The sequence below is a fragment of the Rattus norvegicus genome, chromosome 13 (assembly GCF_021556685.1).
Source record: "Rattus norvegicus strain SHRSP/BbbUtx chromosome 13, alternate assembly SHRSP_T2T, whole genome shotgun sequence".
Taxonomy (NCBI): domain Eukaryota; kingdom Metazoa; phylum Chordata; class Mammalia; order Rodentia; family Muridae; genus Rattus; species Rattus norvegicus.
This window is the reverse complement of record NC_141546.1, coordinates 56,262,426-56,274,359: the sequence shown is the minus strand read 5'-3', so window position 1 is coordinate 56,274,359 and position 11,934 is coordinate 56,262,426.

The following is an 11,934-nucleotide window of genomic DNA, read 5'->3' as shown; positions in this document are numbered from 1 at the left end:
CATTACACACAGATGTTATAGCTCTTGGTCTCATCATGGAAGCTTCTTTTGACTGCAGATAGAGACTACTGCAGAAAGACAATGAATTCATCTACGGACTGTAAATTGCTTATCTCCGTTTAATATATTATAATGTAATCACAACAACTAAATCTCAGGGAATATCAATACAAAGGGAATGGGGAGGTTGTAAGAGCTAAATGATCAGAGTAAATGTTTTGTACGTTGTGTTTCTTTTAAGACAGGGAAGCTGTACCCAGGTAATCTAAACAATATGCTTGCCTAAAAAGCTTAAAACTGACAACAACAATTCATGTAATATAGTAGGTTCCATTTTACTATGCACCCATTATTACTTAATATTCACATATTATAAACTCTAAAGTTATTTACTTTTATACCAGAAATATCATACCTTTACAGATATTTCGCCCTATTCTCTAGATCATGATAAACAACAGTCTACCTTTTGTGTCCATGAACTTATTTTTGATAACTTATATAAGTAGAATATCTATCCCCCATCAGGCTCATTTCATTTAGCAAAATGTCTTTAAGTTAACCCCTATGATGCAGGTGTTACAAGGGACAAGGTTTATGCATTCTAGATACTGAGCAACATTCTTATGCCTTTTGTTTAATGGTTTGACAGAGTCCAGTGTAGATCTCATTGCCAGTAAACTTGCTGTGTTGACTAGCATCATATTTCTGATCCTTTTCTTCACTTTTTACATGGCTGGGGTTACAGGTATGCAATAATACATTAGTTTTAGAGCCAGATTTTCTTCATGTTTTAATCTAGTTAGGGACCCTTGAGTTATATACATAACTTATCAAATATAATAATGTCATAATGTATATGGAGGCTAGGATTCTGTTATCTAGACTTCATGTGTTTTATAAATAGAATGTAAACTGGGATCACTTCGTTATGATTATTGTTAAGAAACTCTGTAGAAACATAAATAACATATAACCAATTGAGTTCTGTAATAACTCAATTTTATCAAACTGTATTTTTAAAATATTTTCTCTTAAATTCTGAAGTTCAAGGGAAATGCTACTGATCTTTATTCTAAATCAGAGCATTGAAGGATCCACTAAGTTATTTTACTCTACAACTAGTACCACTTTATATATATTGAATATCTTGACAAAAATGGCTCTACAATTAAAGTCTAGGCTCACAACAAATATAAGACTATCGGTGGTTTTGATCCATCTCAATTGGCTTTCTTTAAATTTCTAGTAAGTGGTGATATTTAATATTTCAGTGTACTTGATTTCTTTGATTTTGTATATAAGCTTTGGAAAATTATTGGTCCAATATTATGCTCATCTTAAAATAAGATTATTTGTCATAAAAGAAAATATTTTCCATTGCAACTAAACTTGAAATTTTACTCTAGCTATGTATCTCTCGAAGAACTTCTGGGAATATGCAGCTGCAATAGCTCTGTGATAATAGAATTGTTCTACATTATGAATGGGGTATAGTGAATTTCACAAAATGCATTATTTTCTGAAAAGCCTAGTTTATGTCAATAGCAGGAGCAGAGTTTACTGAGAGGTAAAACATATTTCTCAAAAATTGTTTTCTCATAGAGAATAGTAAAGTGCCTTAGTAAAAGATCATGATTTACTAGATATAGTAATCACATGACTTCAAATGATATGTTAGCATTAAAGAAATGCATTCTTACTTAAAAAATGAACAAATTTCTTTTTACCACAATGTCATGGCTAGGCTCTTCTGTAAATCAAGGGATGTTAGGTAGTAACTGCTGAATTTGCAGATGTGAGGAAAATGTAGGAAATTATAGCAAGCACATTTTATCAAGTTGAATGAATGCACCAGACATTTTCTGTGTAAAATTGAACAAGATTTTCCAGCCATTACTGGTTCATTACTCTGCTGAAATTTTATTTTATTAATAGTGTGTGCTGGCATTTTTGTGTCTTATCATAAATTCTGATGTCAAATAAAATCTAAATGATTAAAAATAAAGACAAAGGACAAATCAGAGCTTAGCATAGTTTTTAGCATTGTTGGGCATTCAATAAACTTTGCATACTTAATGAATTAGCAGATTAATATTATTACTAATATTATTATTAGTAATATTGCTGATACTATACATCTAACTCTACATGTTTGCATTCTACTAAATGTTACCTATAACATCATCATTCCTAACAAAAGGAAGAGTCACAATCAAAACAAAATCAAACTTTAAGCAGTGTCCAATGTCTAGGATCCATTCACTTTCTTCTGGGGTCCTCCAAGCGCTTGGGTTACTTCTTCAGTTCTGCCCTTTGTACCACATACCTTATGATCTAGGCTCCAGCTGTCTGTACTCTACTTCTGATGATGTTCTTATTGGTAATCTCATGGTACAGACATCTTCAAAACACTTCTGTCTTCTGCTGCAACTAGGCTTTATCAATAGTCTCTCATAGACTCTCTTCATGGTTCCATACCTCAACTCCTTTGCATAACACCTTTGGTCCTGTGCCATCAATTGCAACTGAGGCTGCACCTTCTCCAATGGCCTTCCTTTTGGCCTCTCACACTGCTGAGCCTTAGCTGCTCTTCCTGACTGCTTCATGTCTTCGAAACTAGTACCACCTGGATAACTCAACATTATCAAGTCCAGCCACAGCATGAGGTAAAGCCTTGGCTGTCTCTAGAACTTAGCTTCTCTGTACCCTCAGAAAACACTTCCCAGAAGATTTTACCTCAATGATGCTGGTCTCTTCTTGATCACTGCTAACTTTTTTTAGCTCCAGCTAATCAGCATTTATTGTCATAGTAGTTCCTTTTATTTTTCGCATTAAAACCAATGTCACATGTCTGAGGCTGCTGTGTTCTTCTGCTTGCAGGAGCTAGAACATCGTCCTCCTTATTCTATTAACAGATTTCTGTTTTTCAACTCCCTCTGCCTAAGCTTGGCTTTCCTGGAACTTGTTCTGTAGATTGACCCTGAACTCAGAGATCTGCATAGCCTATCTCCCATAATGCTGGAACTAAAGATGTGCCATGACTTGATTTAAGTTTTTCTTTACCTAGAGCCTTCTTTGTCCCGGGCTGTCCTTGAACTCAGAGATCTGTTTGGCTTTGTTTCTTTGGATTAAAGGTGTGTACAACCATGTCTGGATGTAAATTTAGCTTGGTAGCATCTGGCCCCCAAATCCCATAATCTGTTATCTAAGATTCAGCTCCATTTTATTTCCCGCTACCCTTTAATGCTTGCACAATATATTTTATATTTTTCCTTTCTTAAGCTTGATGTACTTGTTCAAACCACACTTCATGACACTTAACAAGAGAGGAAAGTTTATGCTGGGCTTTTTTGAAACTTCCTTTGTCAATGCAATAAATATAAATCTCTTTACCTTAAGCTCTTCAGACAAGGGCAAAAAGCAGCCACATTCTTCACCAAAATATCACAAAAACAGTCTCTAGGTCACAGCTTAAAATTTTTCTACACTGAAACCTTTTGGGTCAGTTCAGCATAGTTCAAATCACTCACAGCAAAAATGTCTTTAATATTCTGTCTTGGATAGAACATTAAGCCACACTTAAAGAATTCCACTGCTTCCTGTGGTCATTATTAAATATGCTTTTTTTGAGGATTTTGAAGAGTGGCAACTTTCTCAGATAATCTTTCTAGGTATATTTTTTATATGAGGCTGTGTGCTGCTCAACTTCATTAAGTATGGTGTAAAACTGGTTTACAGGAATGCCTTAATCTAGAATATGCCACTTTGCAAACAACACTTAGTTCTGTTTTAACTTCAAATGCAAAAGCAGGATGACTCTGGGCTTCATGTACGTAAACACCACCACATGTCTATGGCCATCTGTGCACACATTAACAAATAACCTATTCTTAACAGCAAAAACATGCACTATTATATAAAATCATTGGGGTAGATTGGAAACATATAAGCACATGGCTCTACACCCACCCTATCAGGGAAGCAAGCTCAAAAAAAAATTTTATACCTCTGATGCTTTCTCTGTATATTTATTTATTTATTTATTTATTTATTCATTCATTTATTTATATATTTCTACACTCTAGATTTTATTCTCCTCCCGGTCGGTCTACCCCCTGAAGGTTCCACATCCCATACCTCCTCCCTGAACCCTACTTCCCACATCTCCACAAGCATGTCCCTGCCCCACCTACCCCACCAGACCTCTAAACTCTCTGGGGCCTACAGTCTCTTGAAGATTAAGTGCATCCCCTCTGAATGAATCCAGACACAGGAGTCCTCTGCTATATGAGTTGGAGGCCTCTTCTCAGCTGGTGTATTCTGCGTAGTTGGCGATCCACTGTCTAAGAGATCTCAAGGGTCTAGGTTAATTGAGACTGCTGGCCCTCCTATAGGGTTACCCTCCTCCTTAGCTTCCTCCAGCTTTTTCCTAATTCAACCAGAGGGGTCAGCAGCTTCTGTTCATTGGTTGGGTGCACATATCTGCAATCTGCATCTGACTTTTTTAGCTGCTTGTTGGGTCTTTTGGAGAGCAATCATGGTAGGTCCCTTTTTGTGAATGCCCCATAGCTTCAGTAATGGTGTCAGCTCTTGTGGCCTCCCCTTGAGCTGGAGCCCACTTTCGGCTTGTCACCAGACCTTCTTTTCCTCAAGCTCTTCTCCATTTCCATTACTGCATTTCTTTCAGACAGAGATTTGGCTGTGGGATAGCAACCTCATCCCTCACTTGATGCCCCGTCTTTCTGTTGGAGGTGGATTCAATAGTTTCCCTTTCCCCAACTGTAGTGCCTTTCATCTAGGGTTCCCCCCCACTTTGAGTCCTGAGAGTATCTCACTTCCCAGGACTCTGGGATATTCTAGAGGGTTTTCCCAACCTCCTTCCTCTCGAGGTCATCTGTTTCTATTCTTTCTGCCGTGCAGCACACCAGAACAAATAGTGCATCCTCTTCAACAAGACACTATAAAACAGCAAGCACTTAACACTAGTATGGCAATGCCCCCAGGATAGATTATCTGATTGGTAAACTTTTGTAGGTTTCTGTGTTCATAGTTAAATCTAGGAGAACTAGGAATGTTACACATAGAGTGTTGTCTCTTCAAAGGGAGAAATATATAAAAGCCTAGTAACCTTTGTAGTATTTGTTTGGTCAAGATCAGATTTTTCCCTTCACCCTCTTGAGCTTGTATTTATAGTAAATGTGACATGGAAGATGTAACTTTGTATTTACAAAGAGTTTCTATGTAGTCAAATTTTAAGCTTTGTTGTGCCTTGGAGATTGAGTTGATTTTCAGCAGGAAACATTTTACAGTTTGTTCTGGGCTTAAATATGCCTAAAATTAACTACTAGTGGTTAGACTATGGAAGCTTGAACCTACATAAGCTACTACTAAGCCATGTTGAATTAAACTGCGTACTTGCCTCTGGTAGATTATCATTCTGTACGCGAAGGTAGTTTTAGAGCTCTGTCACCTTACTGCCTACCTGTACATCACAGGACTGAGACAAGAAGATCCCCAATCATTCCTGCAAGTTTCTGATCATATCAGTCATCAGTGCTAATAAAATTTACCCAATTAATGTCCATATAGTCTGTCTAGACTCTTCCTGTAATTCAACTGGCTTCTTTGACTTTTGAGGTCCTGCCTTTCAGTTGTACAGAACATTCTTTAGCATTAGTCCAGTGCTGCAATTTCAATGCTTCTCTGTGTTTCTTGCTGCTCCTCTCTAGGTTTTTTATTTTATTATATTTTATTTTTTGTCTGACTTCCATAGAGTGATTCTACATAACCATTAGATTTCTTCTATACTGCTGATAGATTTCTCTGAGCTGATTAGGTAAGATGAAGACTCTGTAACCTTTGTTTAATTAACTTTTCATTATTTTACATTTTGTTCAATTTGTCTGAAAACTTCTTAAATTAAAAAAAAATCTCTGAATCAAATTTAATATTTGTAGAGGAACTTTAACCCAGCAGCTGGAATGCTCTGACAAAGAATCACATTGAAGAAGAACTTCTATGCCTGTGTGATCCAATTGGAATGACAAACCTTTAGTCTCTCTGGCTGAAATACAGATATGCCCTTAGTAAACACTTTGATCCCTCACAATGAAGGTAAAATTAGTTCGTAAAAGGTAGCAGACATGTTGGCAAGTGAGAGATAGGGAGAGGAAACCTGAGGAGCGCACCTCCTCCAGTAGATAGACAGGACCTCAAGTGAAGGGATGGAGTTACCAACTCACTGTCAAATATTCGGACCCATAACTGTTTCTGCCAAAAAAACCCAAAACAACAACAACAACAACAGAAACAAAAATGGAGCAGAGGATGAAGCAAAAGCTGTCTAGTGACCTTCCCAACTGGGGAACCCTCTCATGGGGGTTGGGCAGGCAACAAATCCTGACACTATTACTGATGCTATGTTGTGCTTACAGACAAGAGCCTAACATGGCTATCCTCTGAGTAGCCTTGCCAGCAGCTTACTGAGACTGGTCTAGATACTTATAACCAACCATTAGTATGGAAGAATTAGGTGAATGATTGAAGGAACTGAATTGAAGGAAATATATGGCCACCCCATAGGAAGATAAACAGTCTCAATAAACCTGGACTCTTGGGAGCTCCCAGTGACTAAGTCACCATCCATAGAGCATATGTATGCTGGTAGGAGGCTCCTGGCACATATATAGCCTTGTCTGGCTTCAATTGGAAAGGATGTATCTAAACCTGCAGTGACCTGGGATTCCAGGGAATGGAGATTCGGGCTGAAGAACTGTGGGAGGGCACTCTGGGAATGGGGGAAATATCTGGAATATATAAAATAATTAGTTAGAAAACAAGAAAACAAATGGGTGTTTTTATAATTGACTGTAGCCATCTCTCTTGTAGTAGTGGGTAAGCACATAGCATTCAGTTCACATGAGAATGATGGAACATATGTGGAACCTAGCTCGAGGAGAAATTGTCACAATTTCTGAAGTTATTTGAAAAACTCACTTCATACATTAGGGTGAATCCCACTTCAGTATATGTTCTGATTTTAATGTATAAAGACTGTATAATGGATATTAAAGGCAGGTATTGCTTAACACTTTGTAACCATTCTGTGAAACAGAGCATAAATATTGAGTAAATTAAGTTAATTCTGGCAAACTTGGAATTGTGAATGAAAGGGAAATGTTGAAAACTTTTGTATTCAAATATAATGTAAAGATATTAATTTATAATGACACTGCTTTAGTCTGAATTATTTGAAGAAATCAAAGCACTGAGAAAATGGGAGATCAGGCTATAGCAATTTCAGCTCTGGTAGAGGAATTATGGAAAACTAGAATTTAAATATCCAAAGTGCAACTCACTGTACAATTACAATTATTTTATTTATACAAATTACTAATTATGCAATTAGTAAACTGACAACAAAGAATTACCATTATTATTTTCCAGAGATAATATTTATTTCATATATTGAGAGTTTAGCACAATTGCCTTTACATAATATACAGCCATATTCAACTCACTCTGCCCATGTTCTCCCCAATGCTCTTAAATTCATGACTTCATTTTCTGTAATTTTAGGTACATATGTACACATACACACAAACACATACACACCTACATTTGTGTATATATATATGAAAATATATTTTCATATGTGTTCATATATATGTAAGTATATGTGTTTATATATGTACATGAAAACAGTTCACTTTCAAATAGAGAAGAGACTATCATATAGGCCCTTAGGTATAGGAGTTGAATATATAGAGATGCTTCACAAGCTATTAAAAAAACAAAATTCATATATAGTGTTACCAATTTGTAAAGCTTTTGAACCACAATATTAACCAGAAAGTAAAGATATACCAAAAAGTACAAGAGTGGCTGTTATAATTTTATGCCAAACAGTAGCTACCTAATTAGCCTTGAGGCCATTTCAATAGCAGCAGCAAATCCATGCCTGAAATTGTGAACCTAACTCTCTATCTGTAACTAGTGATGTCTTAGGCCCTAAAGAAAAACATAATAATGTTTAAACTAGCTAAAACCAGGCATTAAAGAACTCTCAGTAGAAGGGAATAGCCAGTTATTTTTGTTATGGGTCCTAGAGGAGCACATACTACTGCCTCAACCACTATAATAGCCAACTGCTTTCTAAATAACTATTCTTCTATCCACACATAAGTATAACTCTCAGCCCTCATCAAAGAAGCTTCTATTTTCAGCAAACATAAAGAATCCCAGAAATTCATACCTGGCCAAAATGACAAGAACAACAGACCGCAAATTGTTAGTCATCTCTAGAATTGATCTCTAGAAGAGGTATCTATTAAAAAAAACTAATAGAGTTATAGAGAAATTTTAATGTAGAAATATAGCTACTCTGACAACTAAAGACGTTGATTTGTGTGAGTTGCTGGGAATGCAGACATGCTGTACACCTGTTACTTGGAATGCAGTCATTTTCTCAATATACACTTTTAAGGATATGTTAGGTTGTAGAAGGAAGCAGCAATGTTTGAAATTGACTAATTGAGGGGCAGACAAGGTGAAGAATCAGAGAAAGATTTGATATAATGGGTCACATATAGGATACATCCAACTCTCACAAGAACAACCCAAGAAAGAGATGCTATTCAAGATCAATGTGTGGGGAAAGAGTCAGTCAGTTGGGAGTCAGTGCAGAGATTGCAGGGAATCATGCATTTCACTCCAGCCAGCAAAGGCAGTTTTAGCTAGAAAGTAACAAACGACCAGATATTAGAACAAACTGCCACAGTTTATTTTAGGCCAAGAAGTGATAAACTGAGAGATTTTAATATTACTAACTTAAGTCAGTAAGTTACCTATTGATGCATTCTAGGTATAAATATGACATTGTACATATGCACTATACATATGTGACATATGTTTTCCCCACTAGTGAATAATGCATATTTTTAGTTACCTAAAATCTTCCTGTTCACCACCAATCTATCTCTGCATACAAGGATCCCATTGGTAACTGATATTTCTACCTTATTCTATAATATGTTCTCTACAAACAATTGTGGATCTGTAAAAATGATGCGTATGAGTGTTCTAGATTGACTTTATTAACTTAGCATTCATTTAAATTTCTTTCATATTAGTAATTAGTTGATATTTTTTCTCTTTTTTATAAATAAAAGATAATAAACATAGTAGATGATCACAATATAATATAAAGAAATAATTTTACCTTCCAAATATTGAGAATTATGAACAGTTGTCATGTACATTTTTGAGGTATTCTTTGTGAGGACTTAAATTTTTGTCTTTTCAAATACTTAAAAGCATTGTAAGTATAACATATATTAAGATCATGTTTTGTTGTTTTAACCCCTAACAGTATCTCCATTTTCCAGTATAACAAGACAATTGAACAACTGAGGGTTCACATTTCTCCACTAATTTCATAATACCAGTATCAAGGAATGTTATGTTGACTTTCATTTCAGACTAATATGTGTATAGTAATATTTCATTGTTTAGAATTTTTCCTGTGAAACACATTTGCTAGCTTTTCATATTGTCATTTGATATGCATATTTCTTCTTTACATCACATTTCCGTTTTCAATGATATGGGAATTTTCTATTTATTTTTATATATAAGTCATTTGTCAGAGTTTTCAAATACTTTTCCCAAGTTTAGGCTTTGTTTTATAGAAATTTTCATGTATAGTTTTAATTTAATGAAACCTACTTTATCAATATTCTATACTATAGAATATGATATATTATTATATATTAATTTTTAATAGCAAATAAAATACTATTTAGGTCTCCTTTATTGTACAACTTCATGGTTACATATTATAAATAATGATCTTCACATTATTGTCTTTCTTTGGGATGAATCTGTATCTAGATTCCTATTTCAAGAATACCTTGTCTGGCTATTTCAGCAACACATGCTTTAAAAAGAGTTGATCATTCCCTTTTTAAATTACGTTCTCTCTTCTGTCGAAATGATTCTAATATATTATGGTGCGTCTTTGGATTTTCTTCTTTATATGAACCTATTAAATGTGAAAATATATAAACAGTGATTATACTGGGGAAAACAAATGAATTTCCCTAGCAGAAATGTGCACTTATTGTTTAAAGATATGAGGTAAAGGTACTATGTATTTAGTTAAATGTGCCTGAGAAAATAAATAAAAACAAGGAAGCTAATAACATTTTAAAAATCATAGCCTCTGTAGGCTATGAAGTAGTTACAACTACAAACTGTAAATTATAGAAAAAATGGTTTAATCATAAAGAAAAGAAAGATATAATTACATATGAGAGCTATATAAAATGATATGTTGGAAGTATCTTGAATCTATTGATCATTTGGAGAATATGACTATGTTATTCAGTAGTCTAATTTTACTATTTAGGACAATGTAATTCCTTTTCAGTATTACATCCTAAGTCAAACTAATGATGAACTTTGGGGGTTTTGCATATACTCTGCAATTCTGTTAAACACAGTTGTAATAAGTTTCTATGACACTTTTTTCCCATTGCCATCTCGGAATTGGCTATTTTAATTCAAGCATCTTTGTTGACTATGGTGTGTGGCAGTTGCTTTGTGACAGGCTTTCTCTGCAGGATGGGAGATCCTCTGAACTCTATCAAATGTTGACTAATTCTCAGCCTAATAATATCATGTATAATTAAGGACTGACTTATGAGTGCTTAGAAAACTTTTAATGATTCAGGGTTTATATTCAGTCACAATCGATTTGACATAACTGAATGTAATGGAACTGTCAAAACAAACTATACATAATTAGATTTTGAAACGTAATGCAAATAAGTTTAAAGTTTAAAATATATCTGATTATAATGTTATCTTCATATATATATACATATGTATATTTGCAATCACACACATGATATTATACAATAAATGTATTTTCTATCATTTATATATATACACAAATTTGTTTTAGGCTTTCTCTTCTGTGTGTACAAATTTAATGCTTGATAGAATATGTAAATGAAACATAATTTGTTTCTTGACAATCTATATTTAAGCAACATTTTATGTGAAATATAAAATGTATACAGAATATTACAATATATTTGAATTTGATATTATATTTAATTTTTCTAACTTGATTGATCCATAGTTAACCACTGAATTAAGCAAAAGTAATTCACAACATTGCAATGGTCCTCCAGACTGATTTCCAGAATGGTTGTACCAGTCTGCAATTCCACTAACAATGGAGGAATGTTCCTCTTTCTTCACATCCTTGCCAGCATCTGTTGTCACCTGAGTTTTTTATTTTAGCCATTCTGACTTGTGTGAGGTGGAATCTCAGGGTTGTTTTGATTTCCATTCCTCTGATAACTAAGGATGTTGAACATTTCTTTAGGTACTTCTCAGCCATTCAATATTCCTAAGCTGAGAATTCTTTATTTAGCTCTGAGCCCCATTTTTCACAGGGTCATTTGATTCTCTGGAGTCTAACTTCTTGAATTCTTTGTATATATTGGATATTAGCCCTTTATTAGTTGTAGGATTAGTAAGGATCTTTTCCCAATCTGTTGGTTGTTGTTTTGCCCTAATGACAGTGTCATTTCCCTTACAGAAACTTCACAATTTTATGAAGTCCAATTTGTCAATTCTTAATCTTAGAGCATAAGCCCTTGTTGTTCTGTTCAGGAAATTTTCCCTAGTTTTCATATGCTCAAGGCTCTTCCCCATTTTTTCTTCTATTAGTTTGAGTGTTCCTGTTTTTTTGTGAGGTCCTTGATGCACTTGGACTTGAGCTTTGTACAGGGCAAGAAGAATGGATCAATTTGCCTTCTTCTGTTTGTTGACCTATAGTTGAACCAGCACCATTTGTTGAAAATTCTATGTTTTTCTCACTGGATGATTTTAGCTCCTTTGTCAAAGATCAAGTGACCA